We start from the raw sequence: 12,052 nt of genomic DNA, 5'->3' as shown, positions 1-12,052 counted from the left end.
CACCACTTCAAGGAAAAGTTTATCCGTGGAGATTTTTATTTTTTACAGTTGTCAGTATCTTTAATGAGTGTTACTGTTAAATCATTTTCTGAATTAACTGAATTTCCGTGCACTTGGAAGCAACGACAAACGGTACATCCAGCAGATATCAGCCTCCCGCTGGACTGTTCAGTACTTCCTCTCCTCATAGCTTTGGTTTGGTCTCCACCAACTTCTGATAGAAATATCTGGCTCTTTGGCTGTAAATGTTCCTCTGTGTTCACTAGCTGGTCACTAACTTTGCCATTTGGCACTGGACGGGTACAGAGGCATACAGAGTGTTTTTCAGATCTTTCTCTCTTTCTGAAAACAGCTGTCTGCTCACCAAAACAGTTAAGTTGTGAGCCATGACGCCAGAACGGTGAGCTGAAAGACGCTAAAACGCTTCAAAGAGCGGACAGGAACTGCTCCGGTGATAATTCGCTGTAAGTTTGCCACTTTGAACAACACCCGTCACATAACTCACAGTCATTCAGTCCATTATTGAAACCTTGATTACTGTAATTGTACTGTAAAATGTACATATTTTTATAGCAGAAATAGTGTGAAATCTTAAAACATCTGAAGACCACCAGTGTAAATTATGAAGTGAAGAGAATAGTAGCATTGGAATATTGATCAAACATTACTATTGGCCAGAAATGCTGGAGTTCAATACTCGTTTGCAATTTTCGACCAACTCTCCTTTGTACCTATGTAGAGCTAACGTCTGTGTGCACACAAACACACCAGCCTGTTGTCATCTCTCATGAACACTTACATCGTTCCTTATCTGTTATAAAGCCTGGTATGCAGAAAACACCGGCAGGAGTCGACCTCTGTGGTGCGGGGCGTTAGATTGTGATCGCTGCAGGGTGTCGTTAGGAATAAACAGAAATGTGACTGCACGGAGTCGTTATTTTCCGAGAACCATTTTATCTCGACTGTGCGGCTGGGTGGCTCTGGAATAGAAATAATACGAATGAAATCTCCAACGCTGCATCAGGACACAAGACATTGTACTCTACAAAAGATGCTGTAACAGAGTGTCATCAGGACTCCTGTATTAATAAGGAAATCTAATGATGCTAAACACTTCATACAGTATCCCACCTCTGATGGATGAAGCACATCACTGCAAAAGGTGAACTCACTCTGTCAACTTGCACATCAGCAGGCAAATGCAGACAAAACCTTCTTTAAAGGTGCAATATGTAAGAATTTTGGTTGAAAATATTAACTTAAAGGTTAAGTTCAACCAAATGGAGGCTTGGAAGATGCTGCAGCACCATTTATTAGAAATGAAGACAGCGAGACGTCCATCGTTGTGGGGAAGATAATGACTGAATCTTTATTTCTGGATTGTAAAGGAATAGCAGTTTGTTATCTTATGCATGCTTACCAGCTAGCTGGCTAGCAGTGTAAACACTGACACTAGCTTCATGGCTAACTGGGCTAACTAGATAGCAGCAGCAGCTCCAGTTAGCAGCAGTTAGCAGTTACTCTGGTAATATGCTGATTTTTGAGCACGAATTCAACTGGTGGGCCAGTTCTTACATATTATACTTTTTAATAACGAACAGTGTTTGGGCTAACACATTACAGAAGTAACACAGTGCAGTCATATATTTCTTTTAAGAGTAATATAAGGTGTTACTAATAATATTTCAGTAAAATATTACTACAATGATGTCGGGTAGTGTGTTACAATCTGTGTTACCGACCAAAGTGAAAATGCTTATTGTTTGTTTTTTTTTAAGAATCCATCCACACTGTGCTCGTAGCTCGAACATATTGATATATGCTCCGTGTGTGCTTAATATAGTTTAGCCTATAAATTCTTTAAGTCTTTGTGTGACTGAAATGAGCTCATTTGTTAGACCTAATGATGGAGCCTGATCCTCCCAGCACACATTCATTTACATTCTTGAAAAACATATGCCCATGCGGTCCTTGACTAAAATGAAAAAGATAGAATGGAAAATATTTGTCTTTTCATGTCATCATTGGCTACATTATAGAAGGTATATCTCAAAATACGTCAGACTGTGACTTTGGCATTTTGTTGAAACTTACTATTAGTTTAATAAGTAATGTATTACTCTATGCAGACAGAAATGCTGTGATATGACTTTAAAATGAAGGTAACTGGTAATATGTAATATATTTCACTTAGAAAGGAACTTGCCCAACTGATAATCCAAATACACTCCTTGATTCTTCTCTTCGAGGAGGATTGTGTGCAAACAAAAGTAAAGGTCACATCCGTCGGACTTGTGAGCCGTCACAGTGAACCTCATGTTAAGTGGCTCTAACTCTAAACAAGTCAGCGAGTTGAAGCCTGATATCATTTGCTGTTCTCGCAGCTGCTCTCAGTCTCTTTAAGAATTATAAAGTGAGGACACGTTCGCGATTAAAGAGCGTTTTGTTGAGACGACACAAGGCTGCAGACCACCCTCACTCCAGTCAAAAGCACTGGAGGGACCCGATGATTCACGGATAAAACATTTAAAAAGCAGTGGGCAGCATTACATCACGCCCCTCCTGGAAATGATCTTCAGCTGCCACGCTCGCTCACTAAGAATGTTTGATCTTAATCGTCTTTAAAGATATTACGCTTTGCTAATGTTCCTCTAAACCTCAGATTAGTCGACCTCTGATCTCCGGCGCCCTGCACCCTGAAACGTCCTCACAGTTTGTCCCGTGCTTCACATTTTTCCCCAATCTGAGACACGTGTTGCATACCAGACCACTGGCAGCCTGATGGTAATCTGCTGCCAGCGGGATCTTCGTGCGTGCTTAAGGTGGAACGTCCAATCTCTCATCTGCCGCAGGTCTCTGCCTGCCTGCGGCCGCCGCGCCTCTGCACGCACCTGCTCACCGATAGCCCATCTCCACAACACTGGTTTTACTGTAAATGTTTGGAAATGTCCATTCAGTGTCTTTCTTTTCTTTTCTTTTTTTTTTTTTTTTTACAAACAAGCCATATTTGTGTAGAAATCACAAGTGTAGAGCAGAGGGAGGTGAAGAGTAGATCCAGAAGGGGGCGTTGTCCCCCTAAACAAACCCATCTGTCCTCATATCCATCCTCAATCTCTCTCTCTCTCCACTGTGGATATTTAATCAGTTGTATTCTTGAGGCAGAAACGTGTCTGCACACTCTTCGATTAAATGGAAAGGACGCCTTTAGCCGTACTAAAAGCCGGTTTGTTACATCAAGTAGTTTTCCCTTGAAAGTGATTTTCATGGCACAAAGAAAACGGGCTCATAAGGCTGAAGTGTGTTAAAGAAACAGATTTCACATGAACTTGTTTTCCATTTTCCTTCAGTTGTTCCAGTCATACTGTTTAACTTCACACTCCCTATATGTGACATGGTTTGTGTCACTCTTATGCGACAGTTAAGAGAATAGCTGTATCTCCACAAGACATCACACCAGCATGCGACGTGAATCCTACAGAAATAATAAAGCTGCATTAATCAATATTTTGATGCACACTTATATAAATTATGTATGTTCAAGCAACAAAGGTCCATCATCAAATGATTAATCATCAGACATGTTAACTCTTCTCTTAACGTTAATTCAAGACAATTGTAGTAAGTACTCCACTCTCAGTAGATTTGAGGTCATTTGTCGATTTGTCCCAAACTGGCCCCTCTGATCTGATAGGTTTGTTCTTTTCTAGCTGATCAGAAAAATACTGTGCTTTCTTTTTGTTCAGGACATTTCTGAGGAAGATCGGAACACTGGCGTTCAGTCTGTCCTCGTCAGGAAGCCTTGAGAGATTTTTGTTCATCCGAGAAACATTTGTGCAAGCGGCTCAAGATGTACCGTCCAGCACCCGTCCTCCTCGGTTTGTCTGACAGAAGGCGTACGTCTCCATCAAAAACCCCTGACAAATCCACTGTTAGCAGCTAGCTGGTGAAGCAAGTCGAACATCCAGTCGAGTTAAAGGCCCAGATATGAGAACGATCCAGCGTGGACAAAGATGACATGTTTGCTCAGCGCATAAAAAGTCAGTTTCAAAAGGCAACAATACAGTATTTCATGTTGTCCGGGACAATAATTGTCCTGTACAGCTTTAACCCAACAACATCAGAGTTAGAGGTAGGTTTGTCACTGCCTCATCTGAGTAGTACATACGTCGTTTTGAACAGTGAACATTTGGCCATGTCTATATAAGAACCACACAGAACTGCAGCAAAACTGAACATCTTGTGAATGTAGTTCATTATGATATTTATAGTGTTAATGACTGTTTGGGACGGTGATGTGGTTGCCTGATGTAGCGTAGCTTTTTCTTCTTTTCCTGTTCAGTTAAATTCAAATGGGCTTCGCTGACATGGAGATTATGAGGAGAAAAAAAATGGCCAAAGCATGAAAGCAGAACACAATAACAGAAATAGGAAAATCGAAAGATATGCTGTGCTGCGGCAGGCAGCCGCGCAACGGCGTCCGAAATAATCATCACCATAAACAGATTTCCCATTTTAACTGCAGCTCTGCGCGCGGTTTGTCTGAACGGGGTTGCACACCCAGCTGTCCAAGATGTGTGGACGTACTCATGCATGCACCACTCAGATCAAGCAGCTAGTCATATTGGGTAGTGGCCCGGATGAACAGGTAAATGTGAACAGGAAGTTGACCGTTGATCTGTGTAAAACCAAAAATCTGGAACTAAATAAAAAAGGAGCAGTAATTCTGGAGGTTGTGCTTAAGACAGAGGGAGGTAGAAAGCTGCCACTTGATGGTCTTAAGCCATCACACCAACAACTCCGCTGACTGGATTGCGTGCGGCGTAGTGCTACAGGAGTTTCAGAGGAGCAGCCCAGGAATCCATCAGTCCTTTGTATTCTATAAAAGCTTTCGCCATTGTTTGAAAAAAAAAGAAAAAGTCTCACCTGATGACGGTGAAATCACATTCTCTCACCGAACACTGATGTTTCAGCCCCGATGCTGCAAGGTAGAAGTGTGTAACTATCCGCCCCACGGGAAAGAGAGCATTGATTTTAAAGGGTGGAGTGGCGCCTCTATATTTAACCTCCCCTCTGTTTTATTCAGCTCAATTTATATGTCATGCCCTGAAGGTCTCAGCATGCATCGCAGCCTTCATCACATCATTTAGCCGCCGTGGGTGGGTTTGTGTGTCTGTACCTGTAAGTGCACTTTATGAGCACGCTTGCGATTGCGTGAGTGTGTGTGTGTGTGTGTGTAAGAAACCCTTGTTCCCCCCTCTCAGACCTTCCCACAGTACAACAAACGCCTCGGTCACCATAGTGAGTGTCTTTAAAAACAAGGAAAAGGCCTTGGTTGTCATGGCAACTGCAATGCTTCATCGAGCACAGGATGAAGAGAGAAACGGAGAGGTGGAAGTCCTCTACTTCAGCTTCCACAGTTTATTTCACTCACACTGCTGACATGTTTCAGCGTTTAAGGGCACATAAGGAGAGTTTTCAGGGGCTCAAGGATGAAGAGACATGCGGACAAGGAGGCGCCCGGGGGAGAGACCCACCGAGGATGCGATTGTCGGACATCCCGCTCCACCTCCCGAGACACAAGTTAAATTCCCATCTGATGCCTTTGTTGCGGTGCGACGACAGGTTGGGAGGAAGTGGGATTTCTTTAAAAGGGTTCATTTCACCCAGATCACACCTTCATACAGGCTAAAATGTAAAAAAACAGTATTTGCTCACATCCTCTTTGTATTCAGACGGACATAGTTTTGGTTTTCATGAAGCAACACTTGCTTGCCCACAATGGAGGGCGATGACAATGGATTCTAGGTGGCCCGAAAGTCACAAAAACATGCCCGTGTGGAAGCAGCTCCCCGGTTGGCGAGGATTAAAGTATCACGGACGAAAACTCTCCATTCCATTCATTTCCACGCCGCTGAGCTGACGGCGGACATCTCAAAGATAGATATCCCCAAAGGTAGATAAAACGTCTGCACGTAAATCCAAAACTATCTGCATGGCGCGATGCCATCGTGAGTAAATTACGCAGCACACTGGGAGCGCTGAATGGAGATGTTAGGGGAGATTCTCTGCATGGTATGTTTATCATGAGAAATACCTTATAACATATGGCAAAACTGCTGCTTCTCCCACTATAAATATGACCGGCATGTTCAGTATGAGCTGCGTTTTATAGTTCAGACCATACATGGCTTGTATGCTGCACTACACACGACTCTATTAGGGATACATTTCAGCCGGTCCTCATCAGAAAAAAACACCATATATGTTGATGGTGAATGCAGCTTCTTATGACCCATTTAGCAATTTTTGTTAGGTGGCGACCTCCAGTGGCCGAAGAAATGATTACAGCAGCAAAGGAGGAAGTCAGGTGTAGAATATAGTATTGCAAAACCATAGAACAATGAGTTATGTAAATGTTCTAATGTAGTTAAATTACGACTCATACATGTAATGCCTTCAGTTTTGGATATGGTTCATCCATGTCCATGGCAGAACTACAGGAGCGATTTTAACCTGAACCATAATGTTTTCCTGAACCTGAACAAGTGGTTTTATTGCCTGAGCGAAAACAAAGGTTGGGTTGGTTTTTGGAAATCATAGTGTGTGTCGTTTCGGGAGTAACTAGTAATTGTAATTAATTCAGTCATTAGAATGTGTTGGGCAAAGTCCATTGAAGACATTGTTCAATAACTTTTTTTACGAAACTACCAGTACAAGAAATTGGGCTCCTTGAAGGAATAGTTCCATTTATAAAATAGGCTTTACTGCCCTCGTGCTGAGTTAGATGAGAAAATCGATATCACCCTAATGTCCGTCCATTATATATGAAGCTATAGTAGGGAGAAGGTTAGCTTAGCATAAATATTGGGGGCCGCTGGCTCTAGATTAATATATTGTTCCTGCATGGTGATTATCCGCAAGGAAGCAAATGAGTGCGCCTTCCAACAAGTCAAGGTCTTTGTTTAAAATCAAAACCCTTTTCCCATTTGGGAGCAGGAATGTGCTTTTTTCGAATTTCATTTAATTTTTTCATGGGTCTCCTGCTTCCAATTTGTTTTCTTATAATATAAAGTGACTACTAAGTGTTTATGAAACAGTCTTGTGATTCCTCTGATGAATTCTAAATGATCTGTAACAGCAAACAAGACCGTCTGCGAAAAGACTGCTATTTTTATTTGGAGTTATTTTGAACGCCTGTGCTCGAGTCTGATCGCACGCCACATACAAAGAAAAAAAAAATCTAAATACACATAAACCTCAGCGTGATCCATCCTGCGATCTCCGTCACTGGCCTCCTAAACAAAATGCCCACGCTAGCAAAGATCTTTACAACAGCGGGCGCTGGTGTCGTACCGCATTTGTCCAAATGGGCCGCTAGACTCGACAAAGTTCCTCGTAGTCACTAAATAAGACATAAAATGACAAAATCTGTCAGTTACACACTCATTTGACCATTGATGCAATTCCAATGAATTAATTCCACTTAGTTGCCAAACAGTCTTTAAGCCAGTTGAACATGCAAAAAAAAACTACAAGGAGGCAAATAAACACCTACCGGTACTTAAAAAAATGCTTTTTGATAATAAGCGGATAATCAGTTGACATTTACATGGGTTTAGATTGAGCTTTTATTTCATGTACATTTCTATTTACCCTGTAATTAGCGATACATCCTATTGTTTTGCGCTACAGGGCAAAAATACATCAAGTCCAGACCATTAAAAAGCACCACATCTTAATTTTAAGGTACTTTCTAAACCGATGGCTCTTTCATGATTTATTATCCTTTTGTTGGTGAATATCATAGTTATTGGGAAGAGGCAGTGTGAAGTTGACGTAACACAAACAGACTAAATGATTCAGAGCATGTAAACTTCGCCGTACGATAAACCTGAGGCGGCGATGGTTTTTTTTTTTTTTTTCTCCCAGAAAAGCGGATGCACTGTATAGCACTTTGGAAATAAACTCTTGGAAGTTGAACTTAAACAGCCTGTCAGCGCGTCTCCAGCCCGCTCAGTGAAGAAGTATGTGTTGTTTGTAGGGGAGAAGAGCTCTGGAGGGTCGGCCTGTTTACAGAGGGAACGTTACCCCTCTCTGTAAGGCCTTTCATTTCCTCTGCTATGAAACTCTTGACGCTCTCCTCCTTCTGTTTTTTTCGCCCCACTCGGCCTTAAAATGGAAAAATTTCATTAAGTGTCTCGAGGACTCATCTGCTTCCAAACGAGATAATAAAAAATAAACATGTGAACATCCAAAATTCACTTATTGACCGGCTTATCTCGGTTTGTCGGCTATTAATTATCTGCTGCCGCGTTTTTTTTTTTTTTTTTTTAATCTCCGTCATTCATCCTGTCAGCTCTGCTATGGTTATTTTTGTGTATGAGTGTGCCAAAATCACTGTAGAGCTCATTTTCCCCATGATTGCATATCAAAACAGGATGTATGGGGATATCGGCCTCTGTGAGGATATGGGAATTATTTTCCGCTCTGGAGGCGTGTGTTTCCCTCCAGAGATGTTCGCAGCCTCGCCGGAGAGAGATGGTACGTGCTTTCCTCTCCGGGCACAGTGCGAAAGTCTGCGAATGAGTCCGCCGCTTCGGTTCAAGGACAGTCGAACAGCACCAACATGCATCTGATAAAAACTCGTCGAGCTGGCAATTCAAACTGGCAGTGACGTGGGCCATGGTTTGGGGGGAAAATGCTTGACAAAAAGCTTGTTTTTTTGTTCTCGTGCGCCGTTTCCAAGTAGAAGACTGAACTCGGAAGCTCGATTTTCAGGCCGACGAGAACACGAAGCCCTTGAAACGCTCGAGGAAAATAAACTGGAAGAGCAGAACGCGGCACAGCCGAAACACTGAACAGCGTTCTCATCCACTGAGGGAAACAGTCCAACGGCAGCAAAGAGTGTTGAAACCATCTAGGACTCTCTCCCTCACAGTGGATGACACGAAAGCGTTCTTACAACATTATGCAAGATTTCTTCTTCTTCTTCTTCGCTAATCGAGGTTTAACATGCCGTCCCTGTCTCTAATCGACGGCGACGCACAGGAAGCTGAATCTCATCCGGCGTGGAAGCATTTCTCCGCAGGCCTGGCGCGAACTTTCACCAGGCGTTGGACTTGCGTCATGGAGATCTTCGTCTCCTCCTCTGGTCGAGAAGTGTTTATTGTCTCCCCCCCGTCGCTCCCAACCATTTGGCCTCTGACTGCCCCCTCCCCCTCCCGTCTACCTCGTATCGATGTCGGAGGTGAGAGCAGCATGGAGTCAGACCCGCTGCGAGTGGCAGTCACGCGTCTCGGTGCCCGGCAGTGCCTGCGTCACATCTACGCAGAAGCGGAGAACCCTGCTGGAGATGAGACGTGTGTGTGATCAATCCTCTGTGCTTCCCCACATCACACACCCCCCCACTGTGATTTCCTTATTTATCCCCACTGGTCCCCGAAGCCGCCGCGCGCGTGTCTTTTTAATCAGGTCGATGGAGATCAACAGGTTGGCCCAAGGTGCCTTAACTTCCAACTTCAGATATCGACAGCACTTTTTTTATTACTATTATTATGGATCAAATGACTTTTGTAATGTGAAAGGGTTTGCTTGTTATTTTTCTCATGTTGCAGCGTCTTTTGATTGCTGTCGCACCTCACTCCTCAGTCTCATTCCCAAATGTTCCAGTCTAAACCCCCTCTATTCACCGCCTGGCTAGTTAGCATTAAGCTGTCCAACCCAGAGGAGCGGCTGGCAGCTGGAGAGCCAGATGTTTCTCTTAGGAATCGGCGGCGGGTAGCTCAAAACAGACATGTGTCCAACAGGTGACCGGAAAAACGGCGCCAAATGAACGCTCATGTTCCATTTTCCAAACTTAATCACGGACAAAAACAGAGCAGTCTGAGAATGCAGTGATCACATTATGTCAAGCACAGACAAAACGCTTTCAGAGATATTTTTTCCCATTGCTCTGACGAAATGACGTGCGTCTGCGTGAGACTTCTGGCCGCCTGGGGCGTCAAATCTGCAGGACGAGCCTTTGGTCCGAGAGTCAAAGCCCCGGCAGGGTTCAGAGCTGCTGGAGGCTGACGGGAGCCGCTCCACCCGCCCACCGGCCTGCCGAGTGTCAGACGTGAAATATAAGACAATTTCCTCACTCATCTTTACGTCGCGTGCGACACGTTGATGACCTTCACGAATCTGGAGCTATTCTCTGTGTCGTTTGTAACCAACGAGGAGCGCACTCAGAATTCATATTGAGATGATGAGAAAACTCATGGAATAGCCCTTTACAGTTTCCAACCGGTCAGGATGAGGAGGAGCGCTGTGGCTCCTTCCCCTGGTTATTATGGGATTTTTGCCTCTAGTAATTATCTGCCAGATAGCTGGGCCACTCCTTTCTGCTTCACCCGGACTAAAGAAAGCCGTTCTTGTTTTTTGTGTCCCCTCCCTGAGTCAGCGGGCTATTTGCAGTAACATGGAATATTCCCTCTTTTTAATACAGTGTCACAGTGGGTAACACGTTTGATGTTCGTGGCTACCAAGTGGAAAAGTATGTCAAGGCGGTAAAGATGAACATTTGAAGTGAGGTGTGCCCGACTGCTGTAATAGTGAGCTGCAGAGGAATACACCCAGCATTGTACTTGAGTGTAACGTGATAAAGACAGAAACCACTTGTGTGTGTGTGTGTGTGTGTGTGTGTGTGTGTGTGTGTATGAGTGAGACAGCGTTTCTTTCTTTATTGATCCTAAACAAACATTAATTACTTCTATATACAGTGGAACCGTTACACACACACGTACAAACAAACAGAGACACACGCGCACACAAAACATGTTTACGGTTTTCTGCCATTTTCTCTTTTTATTTATCTATTTTATTTTATGAGTTGGATTTTAACTGTATGATCCTTGAAGCTTTGGCAGTATTGTTCAACTGACATTCATGCCAATAAAGCATACTGAGTTGAACTGAATCAAAGAGAGAGAGAGGCGCTAAAAACAAATATCTGTATTTGTATAAATCACATTTGTATTGGTGTAAATATGGTAGGAGTACAGTATGCGCAAAAAAGAATGATATCATTTAGCTCCATTAAATTCACTTAGTAGTAATTAGTCATTTGAACGTGTTTGACAGCTCTTCTTGATATAGCAGTATGTAATAAGTTTCCTTAGTTACCCAGAATTAGAACTTCAGAGGTAAGGTAAGGCTGGGAAACAGGTTATTTAATATATGTATAATCATCCGCCCACTCAGTGGAGTGTGGTATATTGCTCAGCCGAAGAATGATTCTCACTTTTCAATTTTCCTTTTATTTTGGAAAATCTCCTGGAAAATGTTTCCCCGCCTTAATGCTCCAAAACACTATCTTTCCTGTGCTGTCCATTGCTGCACCACCTCTGTTCATCCTGTGTCTGAACACTCTTGTTTTTGTCCATGTCTCTTTAAGGCCCTCCTCCCAAAAAAGCTCAGTCTGCTCTGGTTGGTCAGCTCTCACGGGCCTGAGCAGACACCGCCCGCCGTGTTTCTGTGGGGGCGGGGGCTGAGGGCAGGAACTTGATAGTTGTGACATCATAGCCTTACAGGGGCCCTGATGGCTGGTTAAAGACAGTTTCTGAATACATTCTGACACTTTCATAGATTTATATAGCAGCTACACATGCTTTATAACGACATGGGTGTCTCAATCTGCAATATGGGGCCTTTAAAAACCCCATGTCAACAAGTCATGGAGCAGAAGTGTTCTTTTTACTGTCAGCCTCTAGCCTCGTGTTGCCTGCCTTCTCATTAAAGCTGAAAAAGGGCTGTAAAACCTGACAGAATGTTTTACTGTCTTCTTTTATTGTTGGTGCAGTTTTAGTATGACGTGCAAAAAGGAGAGATTTAAGCCCGATGAAAGCCACATGAACCCCGGCTTGCAAATGAGTTTCGCGGTCTCCAGATGGCCGGAGTGTCCGCCACTATGTAAATTTGACATTTGATGGTCCGACTGAAGGCGTCCATGTCAATCACAATGGTTATTGTTCAAACCCTGCACCAAACATATTGACTCATTACGAGAAAACCG

Source organism: Acanthopagrus latus, chromosome 14 (assembly GCF_904848185.1).
Source record: "Acanthopagrus latus isolate v.2019 chromosome 14, fAcaLat1.1, whole genome shotgun sequence".
NCBI lineage: Eukaryota > Metazoa > Chordata > Actinopteri > Spariformes > Sparidae > Acanthopagrus > Acanthopagrus latus.
This window is presented reverse-complemented; position numbering follows the sequence as displayed.